Source organism: Podarcis tiliguerta, assembly GCF_965153285.1.
Source record: "Podarcis tiliguerta genome assembly, chromosome: W".
Classification (NCBI taxonomy): domain Eukaryota; kingdom Metazoa; phylum Chordata; class Lepidosauria; order Squamata; family Lacertidae; genus Podarcis; species Podarcis tiliguerta.
The window spans coordinates 20,625,459-20,633,578 of NC_139552.1; positions in this window are offsets into that span (position 1 = coordinate 20,625,459).

Genomic DNA, 8,120 nt, shown 5'->3' on the forward strand with positions numbered 1-8,120 from the left:
CTATGCACTTTAACCTTGTCATACCATAAGTATGCATGCCAACCAAACGCATTGTTGAATCCTTCTAAGTCCAGTATGTCTGTATTTTCGAGAAGTAGCCATTCTTTCAGCCAGCAAAAAGCTGCTGCTTCATAATAAAGTTTTAAGTCCAGCAGGGCAAAGCCCCCTCTTTCCTTTACATCTGTTAATATTTTAAATTTTATTCTTGGCTTTTTGCCCTGCCAGACAAATCTAGATATGTCTTTCTGCCACTTCTTGAAACAGTCTGTTTTATCAATGATCTGCAATGTCTGGAATAAAAATAACATTCTTGGCAATACATTCATCTTTATCACAGCAATACGTCCTAATAGTGAGAGTTTCAGATTAGACCATATATCTAGATCCTTTTTTATCTCCGTCCAGCATTTATCGTAGTTATCCTTAAATAAATTCCCGTTTTTAGCAGTCATAGTAATTCCCAAATATTTTACTTTTTTCACCACTGTCAGGCCTGTCTCATTCTGAAACTTTTCATTTTCAATTTCTGTTAATTTTTTTGTCAAAACCTTAGTTTTTGTTTTATTTAATTTAAAACCTGCCAATTGGCCAAATTCTTGAATTAATTCCAAAACCTTTTTTGCACTAGATTCTGGCTCCTGTAACGTCAAAACCAGGTCATCTGCAAAGGCTCTTAATTTGTACTGTTTAGCTCCGACCTGTATCCCTTTGACCAATTGGTCCTTTCTAATTATATTCAGCAACACCTCCAGGACTGATATGAATAACAAAGGGGAAATAGGGCAACCTTGTCGTGTTCCTTTTTCTATTCTGAACTCCTCTGTCAAAACATTATTAACTATTAGTTTAACTTTTTGTTCAGAATAGATTGCTCCTATACCATTTTCAAACTCTTGGCCTACCCCCATGCCATGGAGATTCGTCTTCATAAAGCTCCAAGAGATGTTGTCGAAGGCTTTCTCCGCGTCCACAAATATCAAAGCCGCTTTTGTATTTATATTTTCCTGTAAAAGTTCCAAAATGTCAATTATATTTCTTACATTATCTGATAAGTGCCTTCCTGGGAGAAAGCCTGCTTGGTCCTTATGAATCTCCTCTATTAAAACTTTCTTCAATCTTCTTGCCAAGATGTCTGCAAATATTTTGTAATCCACATTGAGCAATGATATAAGTTGAGCAAATTCTTAAGTTGGTGTTTTTCAGAGTCTGTCTTTGGTATAAGAGTCACAAAAGCTTCTTTCCACGTTTCTGGAGCCCTTTTCCCCTGAAGTATTTCATTACATATCTCCTTTAGGGGTTGAATTAACCAGTCTTTCAATGATTTGTAGTATCTTGCGGTCAACCCATCAGGTCCTGGAGATTTGCCTAGTTGCATGTTTTGGATGGCGCTCTCAACTTCTTGTTCTGTTATCCTGCAACTCAGTTTGAGTTTATTTTCTTGAGATATTTTTGGTAGTCCATTCACTTTCAGAAATTCTTCTATCTCAGTATCTTTCTGTGGTTCTTGAGAATAAAGCTGTTTAAAATATTTTTGAAAAGCACTCCTGATCTCAGTAGGATACTGTAAGATTTTTCCTTCCACTTCCAAATTTGTAATAGTGTTCATTTTCTGCCTCTTCCTTATTTGCCATGCCAATAACTTTCCACATTTATTTGCCGATTCAAATGTTCTTTGTCTCATTTGTCTGATTTTCCATTCAATCTCTTGGTTTATCATTTGCATATACTGTACTTGATACAGCTTTATCTCTCTTAATATTTCTTGTGACTTTGGTTTTGATCTCAATCTCTTTTCGCCTTCCTTGATCTTTTCCAAAACCTTTTCTCTTTTTTCCTGTTGTAATCTTTTCTTGAGTGCATTCTGTTGTATCAAGAATCCTCTCATGACAGCTTTGCTTGCGTCCCAAATGGTTCTTTTCTCCACTGTGGTGTTCAAATTTATCTCAAAGTAGTCTTTCAAAGTCTTCTGGGCTTTCTTAACAAATTCCTCATCTCTGAAAAGAGAGTCATTCATCCTCCATCTAAAGGAACCAATGGGTTGTAGGTTCATTACCATCTTTACGGCGTTATGGCCGGAGCAGGTCTTTGGGCAGATTTCCACTTTTTTTATCTTTGGTGCCAGTTCTCTAGTGATCCATATTTGGTCAATTCTAGTCCAAGTCTTTTTGGCTTCAGAATAGAAGGTTCCCTCTCTTTCTAAGGGATGCTTCGTTCTCCAGATGTCAATCAAGTCTAAATTGTCAGTCAATTCAAAAAAAGTTTTCGGTAGTCTTCCATCGTTGGTGACTACCTGTCTTTGTGCCTTGTCCATATTTGTTGAAACTACTCCATTCATATCTCCCATTAAAATCACATTGTACTCCATATAGTCCAACAGTGCCTCATGCAACCTTTTAAAAAATTCTGATTTTCCTTCATTAGGCGCATATACGCCCACTATCAAATATTTCTGCCCGTGGTATTGAGTTTCGATTGCCAAATATCTTCCTTGCTCATCCTTAAAGACAAATTTTGGTGACAGGTCTTCTTTAGCATAAATTACAACTCCTCTTTTTTTAACTGTGTAACCTGGTCACATGTGTTTCTTGCAAGCAAATCAGGTCCAATTGCTCTTTTTTTAATATATGAAAAATAGATTTCCTCCTCTGACCCGAGTTCAAACCATTGCAATTCCAGCTCAAAAGTTGCAGAGACATGTTGTATTTGTTGCTATTCTGTTCCTCCAGCTGCTTCCGATAGTTTCTCCTCTTCCGATCCCGGTGGTGTATTCTCCTCTAGGTTCAAGTTCAATATTGCCTCTGCTGGCTTTTTTCTTCTTTCCTCTAGCAGATCTACCGTACCTTTCTGTAGGTTTTCCCCGTAGGCCTCCCAAAAACTATTTCTGTTTTTTTTATATATATATATAATATTTTTTATTTTAACAATCAATAGGCAGACAATACAAACAAACAAATACAAAACAAAAAATAAAAACAACACATACAAACAATATAAAATACAGTACACAAGAAAAAATAAAAGAAAAAATTAAAAACAATTATTGTGTCTTTGTATTTTTTAACATTAACCTAGGTCTGCGACTTCCCCAGACCTTCCCACTCTGTATTCTAGATCTTATATTCTGACAGTAAATTCTTTCCTTCTGACATATCTTTGATTCAACTTAATCTTAATATCTTAACATAATTGCATTTCCATATGTCTTAAAACATTAGTCTTTCTTAATCGTTAAATTTTTATGCTAATATTCTTTTAAATTCAATCTGATGTCCTCAAACATTCTTTATCTTATAGTGCTTCTGTAAATAGTCTTTAAACTTCCTCCAGTCTTCCTTCACCGTCTCTTCTCCCTGGTCTCTGATTCTGCCAGTCATTTCTGCTAATTCCATATAGTCAATGACCTTCATCTGCCATTCTTCCAGTGTGGGTAATTCTTGCGTCTTCCAATACTGTGCGATGAGTATTCTTGCTGCTGTTGCGGCGTACATAAAAAATGTCCTGTCCTTCACCTGAACCTGTTGGTTTACCATACCTAGGAGAAAGGCTTCTGGGTTCTTTCGAAATGTGTATTTAAACACTTTTTTCAATTCATTATAAATCATCTCCCAGAAGGCCTTAATCCTTGGGCACGTCCACCAAAGGTGAAAAAAAGTGCCTTCAGATTCTTTACATTTCCAACATTTATTATCGGGCATATGATAAATTTTTGCTAGCTTGACTGGTGTCATGTACCATCTGTAAATCATTTTCATTATATTCTCTCTTAAGGCATTGCATGCCGTGAACTTTATTCCAGTGGTCCATAACCTTTCCCAGTCAGCAAACATTATGTTATGACCAACATCCTGTGCCCATTTTATCATTGCTGATTTCACTTCCTCATCCTGTGTATTCCATTTCAGCAGCAAATTATACATTCTAGACAATATTTTTGTTTTGGGTTCTAACAATTCTGTTTCCAATTTTGATTTTTCCACCTGGAAGCCAATTTTTCTATCCATTTTAAATGCCTCCATTATTTGATAATAATGAAGCCAATCTCGGACTTTGCTTTTTAATTTGTCAAAACTCTGTAGTTTCAATTTATCTCCGTCTTGTTCTAAGATCTCCCAATACTTTGGCCAGTTGGCCTCCATATTGAGTTTCTTTAAAGCTTTGGCTTCCATTGGGGACAACCACCTTGGGGTTTTGTTTTCCAGAAGATATTTATATCTAATCCACACATTAAACAATGCTTTTCTGACAATGTGAATTTTGAACATTCTATGCACTTTAACCTTGTCGTACCATAAATATGCATGCCAACCAAACGCATTATTAAAACCTTCTAAATCCAGTATGTCTGTATTTTCAAGAAGTAGCCATTCTTTCAACCAGCAGAAAGCTGCTGCTTCATAATAAAGTTTTAAGTCCAGCAGGGCAAAGCCCCCTCTTTCCTTTGCGTCTGTTAATATTTTAAATTTTATTCTTGGCTTTTTGCCCTGCCAGACAAATCTAGATATGTCTTTTTGCCACTTCTTGAAACAGTCAGTTTTGTCTATAATCTGCAATGTCTGGAATAAAAATAACATTCTTGGCAATACATTCATCTTAATCACAGCAATACGTCCTAAAAGTGAGAGTTTCAGATTAGACCATATATCTAGATCCGTTTTTATCTCCGTCCAGCATTTCTCATAGTTGTCTTTAAATAAGTTCCCGTTTTTAGCAGTCATAGTAATTCCCAAATATTTTACTTTTTTCACCACTGTCAAACCTGTTTCCTTCTGAAACCTTTCATTTTCAATTTCTGTTAGATTTTTTTGTCAAAACCTTGGTTTTTGTTTTATTTAATTTAAAACCTGCCAATTGGCCAAATTCTTGAATCAGTTCTAGAACCTTTTTCCCACTAGATTCTGGTTCCTGTAACGTCAAAACCAGGTCATCTGCAAAAGCTCTTAATTTATACTGTTTAGCTCCGACCTGTATCCCTTTGACCAATTGGTCCTTTCTAATCATATTCAGCAACACCTCCAGGACTGATATAAATAACAAAGGGGAAATAGGACAACCTTGTCTTGTTCCTTTTTCTATTCTGAACTCCTCTGTCAAAACATTATTAACAATTAATTTAGCTTTTTGTTCAGAATAGATTGCTCCTATACCATTTTCAAACTCTTGGCCTACCCCCATGCCATGGAGATTCTTCTTCATAAAGCTACAAGAGATATTGTCGAAGGCTTTCTCCGCGTCCACAAATATCAAAGCCGCTTTTGTGTTTATATTTTCCTGTAAAAGTTCCAAAATGTCAATTATATTTCTTACATTATCTGATAGGTGCCTTCCTGGGAGAAAGCCTGCTTGGTCTTTATGAATCTCCTCTATTAAAACTTTCTTCAGTCTTCTAGCCAAGATGTCTGCAAATATTTTATAATCCAAATTAAGCAATGATATAGGCTGGTAGTTCCTGAGTTGATGTTTTTCAGAATCTGTCTTTGGTATAAGAGTCACAAAAGCTTCTTTCCACGTTTCTGGAGCCTTTTTCCCCTGAAGTATTTCATTACTGTGATGGGATGAAGAGCTGCTTGTGCGTAAACTGCAAGTCCCTCAGAGTTTGAACAGGTTCTCAAACCTCTGCCTGTGACGGAGCCCCTCCAGCATGGCTGCGTCAATCGCTAGCAGAATCCGAAAGTGGTTGCTTTCGGAAACGTTTCCAACATAAAAGCTCCTTAACGGAAACACGTCTTCTGGACTCTCTGCGTGACAATTTCCGGCGAGGAACGGGTGTCCCTATAGGAGGTCCTGAGACCTCCCCACTGTTTTCGCTGGAAGCGTCTCTGAGCCATTCCTCCGACTCTCCTTCCCTTGACGTTCCTATTCGCCCCCTACTGGTTCCCTCTTCAGGTGTAACGTCTCTCTCTACCTCAGAGAGCCTTTGCACCTCCTGTCCTGCCGATGGCAGTTCCCTGCCATCCACCTCCCCTCCAGGGCCCCCTTCACCCCCTCCCTTCTCCTCCCCTACGGGTTGGGAGGAGGTAAAACCCCGTAAAGAACCTTCCTCATCGTCTGAAGTTTCGAACACCTTTCTCCACTTGTTGTGGTTCCTAGTCTCTCGGTACTCCTCGTCATCTGAGTCCGTTCCTTCTTACAACTCCGACTCCGCGAATCCTTCCAGTTCCTCTTCCTCGTCTGTGGTGCCGAAATACTCCCTCCTAAACCTTGCTACCGGCTGTGGTTTCCTCGGGAATCTTTGGTGGAACGTTTCTGTTAAAACCTCGTCATTGACCTCCTCTGCCGTCACCCAGGTGTTTTCTGACTCCGGTTCCCCTTCCCACCCCACTAAATACTCCACCTGATTGCCCTTCCACCTGGAATCGAGGATTTCCGCTACATGGTTACTGCTTTCCCTCTCTTCCAAGACTGGTCCCCTGGTGTACTCCCCTTCTCCTCCCCCCTTGTACGGTGACAGTAACGACCTGTGGAACACTGGGTGCAATTTCATGTGGCTGGGTAACCGGAGTTTGAAAGCCACTGGGTTGACCTGCTGAATGACCTCAAAGGGTCCCAATCTCTTGGGTCTTAATTTTTTACAACCCCCTTTGAACGGCAACCCTTGGGTGGACAGCCACACCTGATCCCCCACCCTTATTGTTTCACCTTCCCTTCTGTTCTTGTCTGCCTGCTTCTTATATTGTGCCTTGGCCCTTTCTAAGTTGAGCTGAAGCTGACGATGGATCGCTTCCATCTCTTCTACAAAATGTTCGGCCGCTGGGACGCTCCATCTCTCGCCTCCCTCCCCTGGGAATGCCCTGGGGTGACACCCGTAATTGGCCAAAAAGGGGCTCATCCCTGTGGACACATGCTCCGCATTGTTGTAGGCAAATTCTGCCAGCGCCAGCTTTTTGACCCAATCATTCTCTCTGTCATTGACATAACACCTCAGATATTGTTGGAGGATGCCATTTGCTCTTTCCGCCTGCCCGTTGGTTTCAGGGTGCCGGGCAGTCGAAAAGTTGACTTCCACGTGCAGCAAGCTCATGAGCTTCCTCCAGAACCTGGAAGTAAATTGTTTGCCGCGGTCTGAGATCACCCTCAAGGGGGCGCCGTGCAGCCGGAAGATGTGTTCTACAAACAACTTCGCTGTTTCTTCCGCTGTGACTGCATGTGAACATGCTACAAAGTGGCACATCTTAGTTAACAGGTCCACTACTACCATAATGGCCGTTTTCCCCTTGGATTTGGGCAGATCCGTCATAAAATCTATTGATACCGCCTCCCAAGGCCGTTCTGGCGTGGGTAATGGTTCTAATAACCGTGCCGGCGCCCTTCTTTCCCCCTTGGCCCTCTGGCATTGGTCACACCCTCTTACATACTCCTTTACATCTTCCCTCACCTTGGGCCACCAAAATTCCCTGGTGACCATCCACATGGTCTTGTGTTGTCCAAACTGTCCCGCCGTGGGACTATCATGCAACTGCTTGAGTACCCTCCCTCTCAATTCACCTTCTGGTATATACAGTGCCCCTTTGTAATACAATGCCCCGTTTCTTTCCTCAAAACCCTCCGGGCTCTCACCCTCTCCCCTGAGACCTCTGAGCTTATTTTGGGCATATTCGTCATTTTCCGTTTCCTCTACCAGTTCTCGTCTCCCCACCAGCGCCGCCCCACACACCCAGCGGTCCTCAGGAATGACATGTCTTTCTTCGATTGCCCCCTCCCCCTCCAAATACTCTGGTTTGCGTGAGAGAGCGTCCGCCCTGACGTTCTCTGGGCCTGGTACATAACAAATCTCGAAGTGGAATTTGGAAAATTCCTGTGCCCATCTCACTTGTCGTTGGTTGAGTACTCGAGCTGTTCTCCAATACTCCAAATTCTTGTGGTCGGTGCACACTTGCACCTTGTGTTGTGCCCCAATCAATAAATGTCTCCACCTCCGGAACGCTTCGTGAATGGCGAGTAGTTCCCTGTCATACACCGTGTAGTTCCGCTCGGACTTATTCAGCTTCCTCGAGAAGAAGGCACACGGTCTCCACTCCGACGTATTTCTTCCCGGCTGAAGAAGTACCGCCCCTACCGCTCGGTCTGACGCGTCTGTTTCCACTCTCATGGGCTTCTGTAGGTCCACATGCAGAAGTTGTTCT